Below are 23,428 nucleotides of genomic sequence, written 5' to 3'. Positions count from 1 at the left end.
AAACACCTGCCAAGTATGTGGTGGAAGATGTGGCTCTAGGATCAGGCTCATCAGCCACAGAAGGTCTCACAGAACCCAGGACAAGTGACATGCCATTTCCGAGGTGGACAATCAGACTCGATAGTGAGTGACCACCTACAACAGTGACAGTTTAGTCACCCTGAAATTACTTTCTGCTGTTTGGCTCCCACAGTAAGTAGTTAGGGAGTTCCACATCTACACTACTCTACGGGCAAAGTTGTTTCTCCTGAATTTCCCAGTGGATTTATTGGTGACTTTAAACCCCTAGTTCTGGTCCTGCTTGCTCAGCAGAAAGGTCTTCATTACATCTGTTACCTATCCTGTCAAGCCCAATGGAAAGGCCAGATATCCTGATATCCACTCCTTTCCCTCCCTTTGCTTTTTCTCTGAAGAAATGAGATCCAATTTATTTAACTGTTCTTTACAGATGGAATTCCAGCATCATCTCTTTGCACTTCTCCAGTGCCTCACTGTCTTTCTTACAGAGGAGTATAAAAATCGTAAAATAACTCTATTTCCCCCAGCTGAGGGAATACTTTAGACTGGAGGTCCTCAAAAGGGCAATTGTTTTGTCTACTTTCACTTGATATCACATTTTGTAACTTAGTGGCCAATTTTCTTTCTCAGTACTCGTTGGCTTGTTTTATTACTTTATATACGTTATCTAAGTAAAAATTGTTGTCAACTCAATCAGCTCCTGTAGGACTCATAAAGCCAAGCTGCAGCAAAAGCTTTGGACTGCAAGTGGTCTGAATTTAGTCCTTGGAGAGTCAAACAGTGAAGGAACCCAGAATTTACACTGAATGGCGACTTGAATTCCAAACTCCACAGGAGCTGAAGTTCAGATGATTTTTGCATTCATTGCAGGGTCACTGTTAATGCACTGTTCTAAAAATAATCGTGATTTAAACTGGAATGATTTCCTCTCATTTGGAAATGTGCTCAGTGAAGAGATTAATCAGGGGAAAAGCAAAGGAACCTGGATATTCCCCATAATAGAATCTCTGCCAAACCTGCTGCTCTTAAGAACAATTATTACAATAGAGTAGGTACAGCATAGAAGGAGATTTGGCCCATTGAATCCATGCTATCTTTCTGAGGAATATTCTAGTCAGCTGCTCTATCCCTGCTGGCTCAATAAATTCAAATTTCTTAAGTTTCCATTTAATTTCCTTTTAAAATCATTGATTGTCCACTTCTACCATTCAAATGTAATGGCCAATATCATTAATCATTATTAACAAATCAGCATGTCAAGTAAAATTCCATCAGAGTCTCACTATCTGCACTATTTCTTTACCTTTCTGTTCAGTTTGAAACTTATTTTGTATTTATTTAAATTTGTCTAGTTTAAAGTGAATGCCAGCAAATCAAATTGACCTAGTTTCATTTATTCGCATTTGTTCCATCATCCTTTCTAATACATCTCTAATAAAAAAAAGAAGTAAACAAGGTTAATCTCTTGCAGCATCTACTTGAGAAACTTAGTTGAAGATTAAGGCAGACCACAGAACTGGGTAGAAAGAATTAGAGTTGAAAGTGAAAAATATAGGAAAGCAGTTGGCTTGGCATTTAACCAGCAAAATCGTAAAATCATAGAATCCTTACAGTGTAGATAGAGGTCATTCAGCACATCGAGTCTGCATCAATCCTCTGAAGAGCATCTTGCCCAATCCCTGTAACTCATATTTACCATAGTTAACACACCTAGCTTGCACACTATGGGGCAACTTAGCACAACCAGTCCACCCATCCTGCACATCTTTGGACTGTGGGAGGAAACCAGAGCTCCGGGAGTAAATTCACACACACGCGGGGAGAATATGCAAACTCCCACAGACAGTCGTCCAAGGCTGGAATCAAACCTTGGTTCCTGGTGAGGTGAGTTAGCAGTGGTAAGCACTGCGTCACCATGCTACCCAAAAAATGTGGGGTAGAATCTTCCCAGGCACTGAATGATGTGGGCATTTGGTGAGAAGGTTGGAGAATTGGGTGAGATCAGCAGTAACAGTAGTGATGCGATCTTGAGGTAGGTAGCGTTGATGTGATCCATTTAGGTTGCCTGCTTTCATTCAGACCTTTGATCTCATTCCAGACATGTCACCTAACCAATTATTGAGGGAGGCTCAGTCCTTTCTGCTTGTTCACCTACAAAAGTGACCCTTCGAATGGTTGCTGGGTCCATTGTATTGAAGTGGTCTCAGACTTTTGGTTAGTTTTTTAAATTTGCTACCCTGACGGAATAAGATTTTCCTCAGGCCATGTGCACAGGGAAGATCAAGCAGAAAAGAGATGGAGGCAGAAAGAGATACAAGGGAGAAGTGGTTATTGTTCTTGTAATTTAACCCATGAGGCAAATAAACAAAGAAAGGATTTGTCAGCATGTTGACTATGTTCCAGCCGCAGCCTGGATTTGAGATTTTCAAGATGGCTTAGATTGGCGTTGTTGCGTTTACATTTCAGTCCTGGCATAATCATGTTATTGTATGTTCAATGTAAACTATTTAAACATATTGTACCTTCGAAGCCAAATGGGAAGGAAGGTACATCAACTGTGTGTGGGACATGGAGTCTCCACACCTTAAACATGGCGCTGTGCCTGCAGATGTTTTCAACACTACCTTTGTGTTGCATGCAAATCAACCTTCCCAGTCAAGTTATTACAGCTGTGTTGATTTATAAGGAAAAAAAAGGTTTTTTTTTTCACTTTGATTGTCTGGACTCTGTTTTTGACCAAGGCCTTGCACATTATGTCTTCCTGGCTACTTTTTTTCTGCAGTCAAATTGTCTTATTTGCTCCTCAATAATAAAAGCAAAATACAGCAGATGCTGGAAATCTGAAATAAAAACAGAAAGAAGCTTGGCAGGTCTGGCACTATCTGTAGAGAGAGAAACGGAGTTGACATTTTGAGACAGATGTGATTCTTCTTCAGAGCTGAAAGAAGCTGTAAAAGTGAAGAGTTTTGTGTTGTAAATAAATGGGGGTGGAGGATTAAGTGGATAGTGAGGCTGCCTCAGGACACAGTTTAGTAAACCTTCATTATAATCCCTCTAAGGCAAGTATATAGCCTTCCTTATGTAGGGAGACTGCACTGCACGGAGCTCCCTAAATGTGGTGTTATGAGTGACCTGTACTAGACCTTCTTTATTTTTATATTCCAATTCCTCTGTAGGAAAATCTAACATGTGCTTTCCCAGAAGGATAAACTAGTAAGACTTGCAATCGACAGGTGCTCATTCGACTTGTCTCATGTGACTAAACATGGAGGTCCAGTACTACTAGTAATTCCATTATGACTGTTGTCTTTTTATTGCTGGTTGCTCCTTTAAAGTCTGTAACTGCTTATTGTAATCGTATATTAACATTCTGTGAGTCAAATTTCTGATACTGAGGCAGCCAGCTCGAGTCAGAGAGTTTCTCAACTCACTGGATCGAGCTCTTTGGGAGAAAGGGATGGGATAGAGACAAGCCCGCCAACCTTGGAGAGAACTTAAGTGCCACGGGTGTGGGCAAGTGCAGAGGTGAGCTGTTTAGAAGCTACTCCTTGGTTCTCTGGGACCTGGTCCTAATTGTTTTAGAAGCTGTTACACCCTCTATTCTTCACTCTCACTTTGAACTACAAGAAATGTTTTCAAATTTATTTTTGTAGAGGATGTGGTAATCACTGGGAAGGCCAGCATTTCTTCATCATCACTATTGTCCCTTTATCGAAGTGGCTCGCAAGAGGCTATTGCACAGGGCACTTTTGAGTCAACCGTATTCCTTGGAATCCATAGTTAAGTGTGGGCCAGACCAAGTAAGAACAGCATATTTCCTTTCCTAAAGGGCATGAGTGAACCAGATGAGCTTTTATGCCAATTGGTAATAATGCCATGGTCACCATTTCTGAGGCTAACTTCCAATTTCATTATTAATTAAATTTAAATTCCACAGCAATCACGGTGGCATAAGAGTCCATGTCCCCAGATCATTTCACAAACAAAAACAGAAATTGCTGGAAAAGCTCAGCCAGCCTGGCAGCATCTGTGGAGACAAAGGGTCTCTGGACCCAAAGCATTAGCTCTGATTTCTCCCCACAGATGTTGCCAGACCTGCTGAGCTTTTCCAGCAAATTCTGTTTTGGTTTCTGATTTCCAGCATCTGCAGTCCTTTCAGCTTTATTTCATTATTCCCCAAATCATTTGCCTGGACCTCTGGATCACTATTCTATTGGGATTGCCATTGTCGATCTAGGACATAGAAGTATTTATTGTTCCATAAATGGTGGCATATCTCTTAGAAATCCTAACCTCTCTAACTGCTGCTGAACAAGCTGCCTTCCAGCTCTGTTGCTAGAATTGGCTTTCAGCTTGGTTCTCCATTGCACTGTGCCTCATGCATTACATTAACACATGTGTCTGAGCAAGTGCTATGTTATTATGGAAAACAAGTTGAACAGTATTAAATTGCTGTCAGGTTGCAGTAGTAACTTAAGTGACATAAATTGTTGCAGCAAGCTGCCAGGAATCAGTTGCATTTCCTTTCAAAGTGTCATTGGCGTGCCTCAATGGCAATGCAGACTCGATGGGAATTCTCACTCGGCAGAGAGGAACAGGTACAGATGTCAGAGAGATGCTCTGATATCTTTATTCTGTCTTTCCAGAAAATTCAGTAAAAATTCACTGTTCTTTACCTTTTGTCAATTTTTCTCTTGCTATTGAAATTGGAAAAGGGGGTTGGGGGGGAGAGAAAATAACCTACAAATGGTGCAAAATTCAATCAATGTTTGAAAAATATTGGATGTAAGGTTATGAAGAGGAGTTATCATGCTTCAGATGGTTTTTAATGTTTCTATTTAGGGAAATTGTTCAGTCACAATTTAGTGGCTTAAATGGTTAGGTGTTAAAGCCAACAATGAGCAAAATCACACAGAACAGAAATTGCAGTGTTGACCTTCAGTCTTTAATGAAAACAGAAAATAGTGGAATCTGCACCATGCTTCTTCAGAAACCTGAGTTGGAAAACCTAGTCAGAAATACGGAGCAGCACTCGGGGCACAGAAAAGCAGGAATGAGAGGGCCAATCTGACAACTATTACCATTTAGCGAATGATCTGGACCATGGTTTAACATTGAGAGCCTTTGCGTTTGTATTCCAGATTTCCTGCATCTGCAGTACTTTGCTTTTTTTTCCTTATCAGATGACAAGGAGACAGAGTTTTTTTGATTAGATTACTCACAGCGTGGAAACAGGCCCTTCGGCTCAACAAGTCCACACCGACCCTCCGAAGACCAACCCACCCAGACCCATTCCCCTACATTTACTCCTTTAACATTTAACACTACGGGCAACTTAGTATGGCCACTTCACCTAACTTGCACATCTTTGGACTGTGGGAGGAAACTGGAGCACCCGGAGGAAACCCACGCAGACATGGGGATAATGTGCAAACTCTGCACAGATAATTGCCTGAGGCGAGAATTGAACCTGGGTCTCTGGCGCTGTGAGGCAGCAGTGCTAACCACTGTGCCACCGTGCCATCCCAAAGTTGTCCAGAGAGGAAGGGTGAGGGGATGAAGGGGAATGCCAGGGCAGCGGGTGGAATCTCACCCATTCACTTTCTGACTTAATGCCAGATGGAAACCATCTGATCCACAAGGAGGGTGATGAAGGCAGAGTAAGTTCTGCTGGCTACCTGATGGCTGGTTTTTGTAACTGCATGCTTGGCAGCGATGTGCTATGTGGATAAAGATTGGGATCAGGAATCTTTGTCTTCTTTAGCTTCTTCTCCCAAATCTGCTGCCTTTTGCTAGGATATCTTTCTTATGGTGACAGCATCTTTCAAGTGCTACAAGAACCATTTCTCTTTCACATAGAAACAGAAAATTTGAGCAGGAATTGGCCATTCAGTCCCTCTAACCTGCTTTGCCATTCAATATGATCATCTAACACAGAACCTGTTCCCACTTTTTCCCAATATACTTTGATCCTTTTATCCTTACAAATTATATCTAACTCCTTCTTGAAAAACATTCAATGTTTTTTCTTCAACCCTTTTCTGTGGTGGAGAATTCAATGGGGTCACCATTATCTGGCTGAAAATATTCTCGTTACCTCAGTCCTAAATAGACCACCGCATTTCCTTAGATACCAACCGCTATTTCTGGACTCCCCAGTCATCAGGACATCCTTTTTGTATTTACCCTATCTAGTCCTGTTAGAATTTTATATATTCCTATAAGATCACCTCTCATTCTTCACACTTATATTTTTAAGTTTTTAAAAACTGTGGATTGCAAAAAGAAAGAACTTCATGTCGAAGACAGGGGTTTTAAACAGGATGGCTGCATGATTTCACAGCAAGAAATTTGATAGCTATTGTGCTCCCTGGTTTTTATAGCAAAGTATAGATGATCAAGAACCATGAAGTTGGACAGAAGGGAAGCTGATTGTTTCTCAGCTAATGGAGCAGGTTGGAATGGGAAACAAGTTACCAAGACACAGACGAACTCCTGTATTTTCTGCCCGATGGAAAAGGATGGATGGGAGTATAACTGGGGTGGGAGGGGTCTTTCATTATGTTGGCTGCCAACCCGAGGCAATGGAAGTCACGCTAGTTTTCTTGATGGACCGGGCTGCGATCACAACTCTCTGTAATTTCTTGATGTCTTCAGCAGAGTAATTGCTGTACCAAGCTGTGATACATCCAGATGGGATGCCTTCTATGGTGCACCAATAAAAATTGGTAAGAGTCATTACGGACATGCCAAATTTCCTGAGCCTTCTGAGGAAGTAGAGACATTAGTGTGCTTTCTTGACTGTAATGTCGATGTGAATGGACCAGGATGGATTGTTGGTGATATTTACTCTGGGGAACTTGAAGCTCTCAGGCCATCTCCACATCAGCAACATTGATACAGACAGGGGTGCGTCCTCCATTCTGCTTCCTGACATTAATGACCAGCTCCTTCATTTTGCTGACATTGAGGGAGAGATTATTGTATTTACACCACATCACTAGGCTCTCTATCTCTTTCCTGTACTCTGTTTCACTGTTGGTTGAGATCTGATCCACTACAGTGGTGTTACCAGCAAATTTTTAAATGGAGTTAGAGCTGAATTTGGCAGTTGTGTGTGTGAAAGGAGTATAGTGAGGGGCAGAGTACACAGCCTTGTGGGGCACTTGTCTGAAGATTATTGTGGAGCAGGTGTTCTCACCTAAACTTTCTGATTGTGGTCTATGGGGCAGGAAGTCGAGGGTCCAGTTGCAGAAGTGGATAGAAGAGTCCTAGATCTCGGAGTTTGGAGATGATTTATCTTGGAATTATGGCATTGAAGGCGGAGCTAAAGTCAATAAATAGGAGTTTGATGTAGAGGTCCTTGTTATTCGGATGTTCCAGGAATGAGTGTTGGGCAGGGGAGATGGTCTCTGCAGTGGATCTATTTTGACAGTAAGCGAATTATAGCAGATCTAGGAGAGTGGAGTTGATATGTACTATTAATAACCTCTCAAAGCACTTCATATTGATGGATATCAGAGCCACTGGGCAGTAGTTATTAAGGCACATTGCCTGAGTTTTCTTTGGCACCGAGATAAAAGTGGTCTTCTTGCAGCAGGTGGGAACTTCACATCGCAGTCAGAAGAGGTTAAAGATGTCTGAAAATACTGCCACCAGCTGGTCTGTGCAGGATCTGAGAGCACAGCCAGGGACTCCAGCTGAGTTGCTTTCCATGGTTCACTCTCAAGAAAGACCAATCAGACGTCTGTGGCGGTGACTGTGGGTACAGGTGCACCTGAGGCTGTTGGGCAAGTGACATCATTTCACTGACCTTCAAAACAAGCATAGAATGTATTGAGCTCACTGGGAAACGATGCATTGTTGTGATCATTGTGTAGCCCATTGTGGAAGTCTTCCCACAGTCGACGTGTGTTCGTGCGGTTAGTCTGGGATTCTAATTTAGTCTGGCAATGTCTCTTGGCATCCCTGATGGTTTTGCGAAGATTGTGTCTAGATTTCCTGTATTGGTCAGGGTCACCCTGAAAGCCTCAGATGTGGACTTCAGTAGGGAGTGGATCTTCGGTTCATCCATGGGTTACTAGTTGGAAGCACTCAGATTAACTTCTTCAGCACGCAGTCATCTACACATTTACTGATGAAGTGGGATAGTAGTGGCATACTCATTTAGGTTGGCCGCCGGGTTCTTGAATATGGCCAGTCCACCAACTCCAAGCAGTCATGTAGCAGCTCGTCCATTACCTCAGACCAGCACTGTATGCTTTCCTGCACCAGATCCTCATGCTTCAGTTTCTGCTTGTAAACCAGGAGAAGAAGCACAGCCTTATGGCCTGATTGACTAAAGTGTGGGTGGGAAATGGAGCGATAGATGTTTTTGATGGTCCAGAGTGTTTGGGCCTCTGGTAGGACATGAGATGTGTTGGTGGTATCTTGGCAGCACTGTTGAGGTTGGCCTGATTCAAGTCACCAGCTATGATGAACAAGATCTTGCGGTATTCTGTCTCAAGGCTTTGTGGCCGTCTGTATTTCATCAACTGCGGTCTTCACTTCCACATGGGGTGGGATGGAAACTTCTGTCATAATATCAGAGGTGAGCTTCCATGGCAGATAATAGGGACCGCACTTCACTGTTCAATATTCTAGGTTTGGGAATCAGTAACTCACTAGGGTCGTAATGTCAAGCATCAGGAGGTGTTGATCAGGAGACAGAACCTTCCTCCCTCTGCCTTGCCTGAGGACACTGTGTGGTCTATCTGTTAGATTGAGAAACCCTCAGGTTATAAGGCACAGTCAGGTGAAGCTGGAGTGAGCCATATCCCTGTAAAACAGAGCACACAGCAGTTCCTCAATTCCCTTTGGTAGGTGAGTCCAGCTTTAAGTCTATCTGGCTTGTTTTCAATAGCTTGGGCATTCGCAGGTGGTATGCTGGGGAAGGGACTTGAAACTGCATTGTTTAAGTCTCACCTGCAGGCCAGTACCCCTCCCAGGTTTCCTGGGGAAGTGGCTTCAGCTGGGTGGGCCCAGGGGTCGGAGTGGATGGTCTGCTATTCTGGAAGGTAGGTGAGTGCATCTGGTGGCATCCTGGGCACAGGCCACACCCTTAGGCCTTCTGGAATGGAGGGCAGGGGGGTGGGGGCAATGGGGGAGGGGTCTCATCCTCGGTTTGGTCACACCTTCATGTCGGATCTCCACGTGGTCGGTAATGAGCTGGCTCGCCGATTGATGTCTGCGTTGGGCCTTCCAGAAGCCGGTAAGAGGCTGGTGACTTTGTTGTCATGGTCACCATTCCAGCGTCGGCAGTTGGATCCGGTCGGTTTGTGCAGTCCACCGCTCTGGGAGGTCCTGGGTCTTCAGCGGGTCAGATCCAGTCGGGCAGCCGGCTGTTTCTGGAGGTTGAAAGATCATCAGACTTGTTCGTAGACTTAAAAGAGCATTGTTAGTAAATCTGACAGACTTACGATTGAGACTTAAAAGAGTAGAACGATTGTCAAAGACGTGAGGGGCTGATCTACTGAGGAGAACATGCAGAGAATCACCACACTCCGACACCAGCTTGGTAATATTTAGTCTTACTTTGAAATAAACAGTGGTATAATGAAGCCTAAGACTGAAGACAGTTCTTGATCTTGCCTTCTGATTAGATTCCCTAGAGTGTGGAAACAGGCCCTTCGACCCAACCAGTCCACACCGACCCTCCAAAGAGCAACCCACCCAGACCCGTTTCCCCTCTGACTAATGCACCTAACACTATGGGCAATTTAGCATGGCCAATTCACCTGCCTTGCACATCTTTGGACTGTGGGAGGAAACCAGAGCACCTGGAGGAAACCCACGCAGACGCAGGAAGAACATGCAAACTGCACACAGACAGTCACACAAGACTGGAATCGAACCTGGAACCCTGGTGCTGTGAGTCAGCAGTGCTAACCACTGAGCAATCGTGCCACCTACATTCTCCTCGATTACTCTGTCTCGAGACCAAACACATGGATGTGGACATAAAAGCACACAATAAAACACTCTCAAAACGGCAACAAAGACCATCCCTGAGGTCTCAATTATCTCTGTCGACTGTAATCAGTTGTATCAGCAGGATGCTGGAATCGAACCTGTGACGTCCTTGGGTGCATGGGGTTCAGTAGATCACAAAGTCATGTATATTCACCCACTAAACCATCAGAAGATGCTTCAAAAAAGAAATTGTAAATTATCTTGAAAGCAGACACCACAGAGAGGAAAAAAAAATGTGCCTGTAAATTGTGTAACAGAAAATTGACAATTAAAATGGAGTGTTTTCTCAACAATCTCGACATTTGGCGAGGGCTGTGCTGAAATTTGTTGATTGTGATGCTGCACAATTTAACACAGTACATTCTTTCACTTTCAAGGGAATTTTGTGTCAGAAGGTGTTAAGGTGTCTTTTCATTTTATTTTTCCATGTCATTAGTTCATCAGCTTTCGAAATCATTGCTGGTCAGCACATGGGGACCAGATAAAATCTCTAAATGACAGGTGAACACAGATCCCCAGTTACAATCATGAAATATACAATTTAAAATAACATCACACTAGGTTAATTGCATTGTGACAGAAAGTTAGACAGTCTTTGAGAATCTAAAAAAACATGCTTTATTTCCAATACAAAAAGAAACCTCTCCAAATACTTCAGAGGAAAGGGCTGTGTTGATAATTCATATTCTTCATTAACACTGTAAGATTACAACTTTCAATACCTTACATAACTCAGTTCCACTCCTAATCAATTGGTTTAATACGGTTCCTCAGAAGATCTCTATTGTTGTCAACTGCGCCTGTGTAACGATTCAAATCAGAGTAGAAGAAAAATACTTTAGCTTCCAGATTTACCAAATATGTTGGCCATAACTCCTCCTGTTCCTAACTCTGTAACCTCCTTTAGACCTAGGATATGCCGAAATCTCCATGAAATTACACCACAGAGACTGACTTCCCATCACCAAGTCACCCTTTATTCACACATGGAGAATCCTTAACACTGTCGCATATAACTGGGTCTCAGAATGAACAGGATATCTGACACTCCTATTCTTATCTGTCAGCCAGGGCTCCTTGATTGGATCAGATTAACAGACTCAGTCAGGGAACTTGTATTCTATGAGGTCCACCTGTCTGACCTCAGTATAATCACTACATCCTTTCTTCTCTGAGTCCGAGCATATAGACCAGTTCTTTTTTTTGTAGCTCCTCCTGGAATGTTTTTAAATGCCAGTCAGGTTCCTCCGACTCTGCCTCTGGTATGTTATGCACAGTAGCTCACCTCTTGCACTTGGAGCATCTCAGAGTAAATTCACTTTCATCTTCACGTGACCAAGATAGCGAAGTAACAACATCTGCCGCGTCTGTCTCAGATGCCAAGTGTTTTCTTCAACCCTTGACAGAGAGGGAGAACCTACAGGTTCTGGAATGGTTGGAATGTCTGTCTAGGAACTGTACATGTTTAGCTCCCATGCCGTTTGTGAGTTTGCAGCTTTCATATGGTCCATGTACTTGTTCAGGACCGTCATGCCCACCTGAATTTTGTATGTCACTGGACCTGGCCTCTTGTTGACCATGCCTTTTACTCATGCAGGGTGATCTCCATGGTTCCTACAACAGACTTTGTCCCCTGGAGTAAACTGCCTTTCTCACTTAGCAGAGTTTTGTGTCTGGCATTGGTATTCCTGATGCCATTTCATCCTCCACCCACCCCCCAGGTCAGGGAAGATCAGATCAGATTTAATCTGGTGTGGAGTTCTCCCTCATTAGCAACTCTGCTGGAGCTATCCCTGTAGTAGCATCAAGACTGGTCCTACCATCAAATAGGAACTGGGACAGTTTGATATCTAGTGAAGCTGTGGGCTGTTACTTTACGCCTGCCTTCAAAGTTTGGACTGCTCTTTCTGCCAGACCATTGGAACATGGATGGTATGGAGCTGTCCTTTTATGTCAAATACCATTTGACTTTAGGAAATACTCAAATACCCTGCTGGTAAACAATGGCCCATTCATTATCTGTGACAAACATTTCTCAGATTCCAAGTATTGCGAGAGATGTGTGCAGTTTTCCATCATTGTCCCCATATTTGATGAATGAACAATTTGCAAATCCAGCCACTTTGAGTGGGTGCCCACAGTGACTAAGAACATTGAGCCCATGAAAGAATCAGCACAGTCACCGTGTGACCAAGTCTAGGGTTTAGCTAGCCATTCCCATGAATGTGTGGGGAGTTTGTAGCAGTAGTTTTTGCCCTTGTTGGCACCCTGGGCACTGTCCCACTGATGCAACTATGTCTGTATCCAATCCTCACCATCAGATATAACTTCTCACTAGCATCTTCATTTTGGACACCCTGGATGTCCTTGGTGGAGTTCAGCCAGTATCTGGTGGCAAACTTTGCTCAGGACAATCACTCTTGCTCCCCATAATAATACGCCATCCTCTACTGTGATCTAGTCTCTCTCGATCCAAAAAGGTTTCAATTCTGTGGTGGGTCTTTGGCTTCCCCATCCTTAACGGCAGTTTCAATTTTGCCAGGACTGGAACTTTCTTCATCTAAAGTCTGATATTCTTAACTATGACTGGTAGTGTGTCCAGAAAATGTAAAACCATTACAGACTTGTACCACAAGCCGTGCATCTAACAGTGGGAGACAGCTCAATGCATCTGCATTTGCTACTTGGCCCCCCGGACAATGTTCCAACTTGTAATTGTACACACTCAGAATAAGAGTCCACCACTGAATTCCACCTGAAGCTATGAGCAGCACTGTCTTGTCCTCTTTAAGTTGACCTAGTAGGGGTTTGTGGTCCATTAATATTATAAACTTATATCTGTAAAGGTATTGGTGGAACGTCCTGATTCCAAATATGACTGCCAAACCTTCCTTCTCAATCTGGCTGTATTAACGCTCTGTATTAGCCAGAGCCCTGGATGCATACACTCTGAGTGTTCCTCTCCATTAGGCCACCTATGAGCTCCTAGTACCCCTATGCTGTAAGGAGAGGCATCGAATGTCAATACCAGATCTCGTTTGGGACCATAGTGTTGCCAACACCTTCGAGGATGATAGTTGTTTCTTCACTTCTCTGAAAGCTATGGCTTGGCTAAGCAACCATTTTCAAGGCTCACTCTTTTTTAAGAGTCGATGCAAAGGTGCCAGGATGAAGGTTAGGCTATGTATGAGCTTTCTCAAAATAATTCATCATTAGCTCCAATATAAACATGGGAGCCAGGGCATATTTGATCACCCTCACTTTATCTTCCAACAGGTGTAACCCAGTCGTGTTGACTCTGTAGCCCGAGTAGATTACTTGGGGTGCCTGGAACACACATCTTTCCCTTCTAAGGTGTACGTCCACCTGGAAGGAACATCTAAGGACTATGTCCAAGTTCTCTAACCACTTCTAATTGGTCTTCCTTGCTATTAAATGGTGACTTGGGGTAAACATTGTAAAAAGTTCTTCATCATTCATTGAAAAAGAGCACAGGTTGACAATACCCCAAATGGTAGTCTATTATATTGGTTCAAACCTTTATGGATATTAGTTGTAGCATATTCTTTGGATTCATCATCTAACTACAATAGGAAGATTTTATTATCTCGTGCCTCAGGAAAAGTTAGGTCCCTAATAACTAAAAAAGCTGCGGATCCACAAGCTGTCAGGGGACTTACTCATTGATTTTCCTCTGTCCCAATGTTATTTGCCTGAAACAAATAGTGCATTCTTTCCACACACTGGGCCTAATCTTTGATGGCAGAATCAAATGAGTCAAGCTTCCCAAATAATGGCATGCTGCTAGAAATACTTACCCTAACTCAAAGATAACTGTTGCAAGCGAATTTCTTCAAGAGTATGCACTTCCCTCATTGGCACTGAAATAACTGCACAGAGGCTGGTATCCCATTGCCATGTAAGGCGTCCTTGACACTGGTCTGGCTGCCTCAGAGCCAGCTGTCAGGGTGAACAGAACCTCTGACACTCCTGTTTATGTCTGTCAGCTGGGGATCCCTGATTGGACCAGGTTAACAGTCCCAGTCAGGGAACTTATATTCTGTGAGGTCCACCTAGCTGACGTAGTTACAATCATTACACTCCAGACCTCTCCAATTGAGGTCAAATACACATCACCCATTTAATCACTCCACCATTGTCAAGTGCCTCTTTAACTGCCAAGTCCCTGAACTCTGGAATTCTCTCCCTAATTCCTTCTGTGCTTCTTTCTTGTCTCATTTATGATACACCTTAAAACCTATCTCTTAGAATAATATTTTGTGATATGGTTCACCATCACTTTTTGTTCCATAACGCCCCTGTGAGGTACCCTACGATGTTTTATTGCATTAAGGTGCAATATGAATACAGATTTGTTTTTTTGTGTTTGGTAACAATTGATTGGAATAGAGTCAGAGAGATGTACAGGATGGAAACAGACCCTTCGATCCAACTCATCCATGCCGACCAGATATCCCAACCTAATCGAGTCCCATTTGCCAGCACCCGGCCCATATCCTTCCAAACCCTTCCTATTCATATACCCATCCAGATGCTTTTTAAATGCTGTAACTGTACCACCCTCCACCACTTCCTCTGGCAGCTCATTCCATACATGTACCACCCTCTGTGTGAAAACGTTGCCCCTTCTGTCCCTTTTATATCTTTCCCCTCTCACCCTAAATCTATGCCCTCTAGTTCTGGACTTCCCACCCCAGGGAAAAGACTTTGTCTACCTATCCTATCCATGCCCCTCATGATTTTATAAACCTCTATGAGGTCACCCCTCAGCCTCTGATGCTCCAGGGAAAACAGCCCCAGCCTGTTCAGCCTCTCCCTATTGCTCAAATTCTCCAAACCTGGCAACATCCATGTATATCTTTTTCTGAACCCTTTCAAGTTTCACATCATCTCCGATAGGAAGGAGATGAGAATTGCACGTAATATTCCAAAACCAACATCCTGTACAGCCACAACAAAACCTCCCAATTCCTATACTCAATACTCTGACCAATAAAGGAAAGCATACCAAACACCTTCTTCACTATCCTATCTATCTGCAAGTCTACTTTCAAGGAGCTACAACCCTGCACTCCAAGGTCTCTTTGTTCAGCAACACTCCCTAAGACCTTACCATTAAGTGTCTAGATTAGAGTGGTGCTGGAAAAGCATAGCAGGTCAGACAGCATCTGAGGAGCAGGAAAATCAATGTTTCGGGCAAAAGCCCCTCATCAGGAATAGAGTCTGGTTTCCAGCATCTGCAGTCCTTATTTTAACCCTTACCATTAAGTGTATAAGTCCTGCTAAGATTTGCTTTCTCAAAATGCAGCACCTCACATTTATCTAAATAAACCCAATCTGCCACTCCTCAGCCCATTGGCCCATCTGATCAAGATCCCATTGTAACCTGAGGTAATCTTCTTCGCTGTCCACTACACTTCCAATTTGGGTGTCATCTACAAACTTACTAACCATACCTCCTGTGTACACATCCAAATCATTTATATAGATGATGAAAAGTAGTAGACCCAGCACCGATCCTCACTGGTCACAAGCTTCCAGTCTGAAAAACAACCCTCCACCACAACCCTCTGTCTTCTACCTTCGAGCAAGTCCACTATCCAAATAGTTGGTTCTTTCTGTATTCCATGAGATCTAATCTTGCTAACCAATCTCCCATGGGGAACCTTGATGAATGCCTTACTGAAGTACTTATAGATCACGTCCACCGCTCTGCCTTCATCAATCCTTTTTGTTACTTCTTCAGAAAACTCAATTTTGTTACAGATTTGGCAGATTTCTATTCAGAAACTTCTCGTAGGATGGGGTCTTTCTTGGATAGTGACTCTGTCCAGCAGTTTTGTAATGGCTGTTTTAAATGGATTTGAATTTTGGATGCGTTCCATTATAGACAAGCAGTCCTTCCAACCTGCCTATACCCCACGTATGCAGGACACAGAAATGTCTCAGGAACGGTCAAACCAAAATTGTCTTTCAGGTCATTTGTATGAACCTTTCTCTCAAAATGTCAGGTGGCAGCTCTGAACTTTCTGACTCAGACACTTGTGAGTGAAAACTGCCTGAGAGACACCTGTGCACAATATTGAGTTGAAAGCCTCAGTGTAATATAAAGGGAATGCCATTCTGACATTCAGATGAGGTAAGACTTCAGGGCCCTTTGCAATGTCTTCAGCGGATTTAAGAGATCCCATGGCACTGTTTCAAAGAAGGTCACAGAACCTCTCACTGATGACCTGGCCAGTATCAATACTTGATAAAGCTGATTGCCTTGTCATTAATGCATAATTTTGCTGGGATTTTGCTATATACAAATTGGCTGCGCACTGCCTATGTCACAACAGAGACTGTGCCCCAGTGGTAAGCACTGCTGTGGGACCCGGGTTCAATCTCAGCCTTGGGTGACTGCCTGTGTGGAGTTTGCGCATTCTCCCTGTGTCGGTGAGGGTTTGCTCTGCTTTTCTCCCACAGTCTAAAGATGTGCAGGTTAGATGAATTGGCCATGCTTAATTGCCCACAGTGTTCAGGGATGTGTAGGTTAGGTGCCTTAGTCAGGGGTAAATGTAGAGGAATCGGTTTGGGTGGGATACTCTTCGGAAGGTTGGTACGAACTTGTTGGGCCAAAGGGCTGTAGGGATTCTAAGAAGTATTTAATTTATACTAAATGCTTTGGTTTCCCCAGAATTAGTGAGATGTGCATTATAAGTGCAGATTTGGTTTGAAGAACAATTTTGCATTCCAGCAAATCAGGAGGCTGGTGTGCAAGATCATGTCTGACTGCCAACTGGAAATCCCAGTTTCCTGTATTTAACAAGGATCAACGGGTATAGGAAGATGCAGGAACAGGAGACTGATTTGGGTGATCAGCCATGATCTTATTCAATGACAGAGCCGATTTGAAGGGCCGAATGGTGTACTCCTGCTCCTATTTTCTATGTTTCCTATCCAATCCTAGTGCCTGAATATTTTCTCAGCTTCTCTGATCTTCTAGAGCTATCGTGAGGATCATAACCAACAAGAGTAACTGAAAGACAAAGCTTCTGTCTTAACTCTAACCATTGGAATTGTCATTTAATAGACAATTAAATAGGAGGAAAAACAATTAAATCCATTACAATGTTATACTGATGTGAGCAGACTAGAATCATTGAATCGCTACAGCCTGGAAAGAGGAGGCTGAGCCCACACCAACACTTCAAATTCCAAATCCACAAACTCTCCCACCAAGAAGGACAAAGGCAGTAGATGCAAAACAACACCACTACCAGCAAGTTCCCCTCCAAGCAACACACTATCCTGACTTGGAGGTATGTCACCATTCCTTCTCTATCACTGGGACAAAACTCTGAAACTCCCTTCCTAGATGCACTACCCCACATGGACAGCAGCATTTCCAGAAGACAGCTCACTGCCACCTTCTCAAGGGTAACTAGGGATGGGCAATAAACATTGACCTAAACATCCTGTGAATGAACAAAAAAAAATCCTTTTTTTTCAGCAAAGTTGGTGTGGAATAACGATGGGCCAGAATGCTGGGCCAAACTCCTCATCTCTTTTTGAAACAATGCCAAGGGTTCTTTCATATCCATCTGAAATGTTGGATGAGCGATATTTTGCAAATCATTCAGCCTCACCATACTAATAGCTCTGAGAACTGATCCATCCGAAAGCTGCATTATATGTAGGTCACAAGGACTGCAGGTGCTGGGGATCAGAGTCAAAACGTGTGGCGCTGGAAAAGCACACTGGTCAGGCAGCGTCCGAGGAGCAGGAAAATCAACGTTTCGAGCAAAAGCTCTTCATCTCCTACTCCTCGGACGCTGCCTGACCTGCTGTGCTTTTCCAGTGCCACACGTTTTGACTCTGATCTCCAGCATCTGCAGTCCTCACTTTCTCCACAATGATCCAGGTTTGATTTAAAACTCTGGGCCATGATGTCAGCTAGCAAGCACTTGCTTTACATTTGCACAATAATGTCTAAAGAATGGCCTATCCAGCATCAATTTGGGTTTCTTTCAGGAGTCCTTTAAGGGCAGGATATTAGTTCTTGAAGTTGGCTTTCACGGTGCTTGTTTGTAATATTCATAAATGGATGCAATGACTTACAATTCCTGTCCTGATATCCATCAAATATTAAAACCAAAGCGAAACACCTCAGATCTTGTAATTCTGGAATGTGAAGTGTTGGTATCAGTCAACAGGTCTGTCTGTGGAGCCTGGTCAAGAACAAGCATTGAACTAAAATCAAAGCTAAACACCACAGATGCCAGAAATAAACATTACACTAATTACGCACTGCAATAATTCATAAACGAGACTTCTTCCTCAGACTTCAAAAGTAATTTTGTAAAAATTTTCATATAAGAGGGAAGACTAATAAATCAAAATGCATGCGATCACAGAAAGTGAATGAAATCAGTGGTCTCCAATTATTTTGAGTCAGGTTTATCACAGTTCAGGCCTCACACATGCAAATTGCTTTGCCAAATTTATAAGTTGTTAAAATATAGAAAGTCTTCCAGTCATTTCATTCTAGTCCTTAGTGAGAATCAGGAGTGCCAGGTTTTTACATTATTCATTCACATAATATAGGTGTTGCTGGCAAGACCACCGTTATTGCCCATCCATAATTGTCTTTGACATGATGGTGGTGAGTTGCCTTCTTGAACCACAACAGGCCATGTGGACTATAACTTTCCAAGCAATCTTGATACAACTAATTAGCTTGGTAATCTATTTCAAAGAAGTTAAGAATCAACCTCATTTTTGTCACAGACTGTGTAAAACAAACAGTTTCTTCCTTAAATAATAGTTCAGTTATTGTAACAGTCCAGTAATCACATGGTAATCATATTGACTCAAACATTTTAATTCCAGATTTCTTTCAATAAATGAAATTTTCTCTAATAGTACTGGCAAATGTTGCCTATTTTTGATATAACCTCCATGTCTGAATCTGGAGGTCTACGCACACTGCATTTTGTCAAAATAATGCCTTGGATGCGAGGTACAGGTAGTTCTCCAATAATGCATTAGTTGTGTTTCTATGCGACATTCCATGCGAAAATCATGTAATAGAAGTAATGGGCCCTTTGGGAAAAACAGGGTTCGGGACTCCAGTTTAGCAAGCCAATCGAGTTCTGATCAGTTACAGAAATGCCATGTTGTTACAAGCGAAATTTCCCAATGTATTGTTGTATTCCTGATAGCTCCTTGTGGAATGGAGTTTATCCAGGACCCAGCTCTTTGCCATTAAACTTTGTGAAACTTCTGGAAGGTTTTTTTTGATGAAAGTAAAATCTCCTTTTTTTGTGAGGGGGTGACTAAAGGGCTGGGGTGCTCTGAACGGCAGGAGGTTTTGATCGGTCTCATGTTTCAGAGAGAATGAAGGGCTGAGACCCTCAGATTCTCCCTCCCCCTCCCTTTCAAACGGAGAGTGGGCGAATTTGGATCAGGCATAACTTGGGAATGGATGGGGTGGGGAGAGTTGAGGGTTGCCAGTGGTCCGTCCTTAGTATCACACCTCCCCACTTGTTCACACACATACACCCTCTCTTGTAAAGTTACTGCGTGTTGAAGCTTCAGATAGCCAGCAGCTGAGCCTCTGCTTAACAAAAGGCCCTGCTTACTCTCCAACACTCGCTGAATGTTGCTGTATTTGTACCTTCTTTCACTCTCTATCTCTCTCTCTCTCTTCCCATTCCTCAGCCCCCACCTCCCCCAACTCCATGCATGATCCCAGTAAACATTCCAGAAAAATATTCTTCTGTTCACTTCCCCTAACTTAGTTGCAGTTAGAAACAAAAAAAGTACACACACCTGTTGCAATAGATGCACCAGCAGAATAAATCAGAGCTGGCTAGTAATACAGGGGATGGAATCATGAAACAGTGAATGGGAGTTCGCTTATAAAGAAAAGTCCGCAATTCACAAATTGTGTTACAGCCAAATCATGTTTAAAAAAGGCGTGTTATAGGAGAATTACCTTTAACGTAACATGCTTTTCCTTCTATTAAGAATAAGCAAACCACTCATCTGTTGAACTGCAAAACAGAGTAACTCTAGCTTGCACAGTGCCCTTAACACAGTAAAATGGCCCAAGGTGCTTCACAGGAGCAATGTGAAACAAAGTTTGACACTGAGTTTCCAAAGAAGAAAATACTGTGAAAAATAACTAAAACTTTGGTTTAAAAGGGACATTTTAGGAAGCATCTTAAAGGAAAGAAATAAAGAGGAAGGAAGCCAGCAAAGAAAACACAGGAAACAAACCATGCTGGAGATCACAGTGAGTCAGGCAGCATCCATGGAAAGAAAGCAAGCTAACATTTCTAGTCTAGATGACTCTCCATCAGGGTTTTTGCATTCAGCTATTTGAAGACATGATCTCCAGAAGGGTGTCAATTAGAATCAAAGATGAGCCAAGAGGCCTGAATGAAGTGCAAATGTCTAGGTTTCTAGAACTGGAGAAGGTTATAGGTCATGGATGAATGGGGCTATGGGAGGATTTGAAAGGCAAGGCTGGGAATATGATTGTTGATGCATTGCTGGCCAGAGAGCTAATGTAAGTCAGTAAGCATGTTAATGAGTGAATAGAACTTTGTGTGAATTGGGACATGAGTAGCAGGAATTTATTTGAGTGCAGATTTTGATTTCTAATGATGAGCTTATGCTTAAAACGTCGACTCTCCTGCTCTTCGGATACTGCCTAACCAGCTATACTTTTCCAATGCCACACTTTTTAACTCTGATCCGCACTTTCTCCTTCTTTATGGAGGCTGGTCAGGTGAACGTTAGGAAATTCAAAAAGGTATTAAAAGAAAATTCACCTCAACATTTGGATGATTTTGAACTACTTTGTGTTTGTAATTAGAATTAAAATTCGAAAAAGTTTTATTGTCATGTGTGCTCAAATACATAGTTAACTGATATATACGATCGAACGTCAGATGAAGAAAAGTCTCTTGTGAGAGCTTTGGGATAACCACCAGATTCTATGAGCCAAAAAATGTTAGGTGATTGTAATTTTTTTTTCAGAGTCTTTATTGTCATGACCTCTTACAGAAATTAATCCATACGTTTTAAAAGAAACTCATAGCCCTTGCTTTAACATTTAATTCATTTCATCTCCAGTCTTAATCTGCTTCAACTGGGTCTTGGTTTTCCTGATACATTTGACAAGAATAAGGAAAACCTCATGTAGCTTTCAGGTTTCTAAGCTTCCAGGTATGAGCTGGCATCTCTGGAAATTGGAAATTAATCTGAAGGAAATTGCTTCAATTGACCCAGGAGACAATTTGTTGGGGCATGAAATAAAGTTGCGTTTTTAAAGTTATCATCAAACTCTTTAATGTATCAGCTTTAAAAAACTGGGAGAAATGCAGAGAATACTGCAGAACTCAGCATCACTGGGCAGATAGAAAGACAGAGAGAGAGAGACAGTCAATGTTTTGAGACTGGAGTGTTCTGAAGAAGAGTCATACTGAACTTGAAACATTAGTTCTATCTCTCTCCATTGATTTGGAGATGCTGGTGTTGGACAGGGGTGTAGAAAGTTAAAAATCACACAACACCAGGTTATCGTCCAACAGGTTTATTTGGAAGCACTAGCTTTTGGAACGCTGCTCATTCAATAGGTGGTTGTCCTCTAATGAAGGAGCAGCACTCCAAAAGCTAGTGTTTCCAGTTAAACCTGTTGGACGATAACCTGGTGTTGTGTGATTTTTAACTCTCTCCATTGTTGCAGTCAGCCCTGCCCAGTTTATCCAACGTTTTCTCTATTTGGTTATAGATTTCCAGCATCCACAGTACTTTGCCTTTATTAAAAGTATTGGACGTTGGAAGGGAAAAGAAAATGCTTTTACATCCACAGGTCAAGCTGAACATAACTGGGTGACAAAGGAGGAAACTGAGAGGACAAGAAAACAAATGACATTGAACAGGAAGATCAACAGGTTCCAGTTTTCTCATGGAGATGACATCCATACAGGAGAAAGTGAGGACTGCAGATGCAGCAGATCAGAGTCAAGAGTGTGGTGCTGGAAAAGCACAGCAAGTCAGGCAGCATCCAAGGAGCAGGAGAGTTGAATTTTCAGGCATAAGCCCTTCATCAGGAATGATGAAGGAATCAAGATGAAGGTTTTATGCCCGAAACATCAACTGTCCTGCTCCTCGGATGCTGCCTGACTTGCTGTGCTTGTTCAGTGCTGAAAATGTGTTGCTGGAAAAGCGCAGCAGGTCAGGCAGCATCCAGGGAACAGGAGAATCGACGTTTCGGGCACAAGCCCTTCTTCAGTTGCTTTTCCAGTGTCTCACTTTTCAACGGTGACATCTATATGTTTATGTCAGCAGTATGAAGCCAATTGAATTAAACAATCAGCAAATAACTTCAATGAGTAATGAAATCTTATTGGCAGTGCAAAGGACTCCTGCAGTTTCTGCAGCTCACCAACTCACGCACAGTGAGAAGCATAAAAAATAACATGCAACCTGCACGCTATGTGTATTAAACGGCAGGCCTGAGGTGGTTATCCACAGGCTGAGACTAGTGAGCAATGGCTTGCAAGAGCGTGCCTACCTCCTGGATACTGAGTTGCAAATAGTACTGCTGTTCAAAAGATGGGTGCTGTTTCCTCCAGCCTGTTCACACCTCCATTGCCTTGCACTCTCTTTTGTCCCATTCACGGCAGTAGCTTGCTCACCACAGACCCGCTGAACGCTGTCAGCCACCCTTGCAGTCAAATGCTCGGTGTCACCCGTGCTGCCTCCCCAACCCACTCTTCCTCATTAATCAGATGCTCCCCAGCAGATTGACAGGGATCTCCATTACTGGAGCAACCGGGTTCGGGAGCCAAAAATAGTCCCATCATCAAGAAATAAATCTAAAGTGGGAAAATTCAACTGAAAGTATCTGTTCCTCATTGGCCGTGGAAAGATTGGAAGGAGGGACTGATGGCAGGAGTGTGGATTTCAAGGAGGTTAAGATACAAGGTCATAGAGTAATACAGCACAGAAACAGATCCTTCGGTCCAACCAGACCGTGCTGAATATAATCCTAAACTAATCCTACCTGTCTGCTTGTGGTCCATACCCCTCCAAACCTTTCCTATTCATGTATCCATCCAAAAATCTCAAGTGATAAATCTACAGGAATACACCCAACCAGAGCTGGCAAGTCAAATTTAATTATAGATTATTCCTGTGCATCCATTATTTTTTGGAATTTAGATATCAATGTTAGCAGCATTGGTGTATCAGCCATTGAACACATCCATATAGACATTTCTCCGCTACTTTAACAGAAGTGTCATCTCAGTTAAAGCAGGGTAACACCTCCATTAAACCTGCAGGAAAACATCAACAAGTGTCTTGTGTTCATCTGCTA

This window comes from Chiloscyllium plagiosum, chromosome 33 (genome assembly GCF_004010195.1).
Source record: "Chiloscyllium plagiosum isolate BGI_BamShark_2017 chromosome 33, ASM401019v2, whole genome shotgun sequence".
Classification (NCBI taxonomy): Eukaryota; Metazoa; Chordata; class Chondrichthyes; order Orectolobiformes; family Hemiscylliidae; genus Chiloscyllium; species Chiloscyllium plagiosum.
This window is presented reverse-complemented; position numbering follows the sequence as displayed.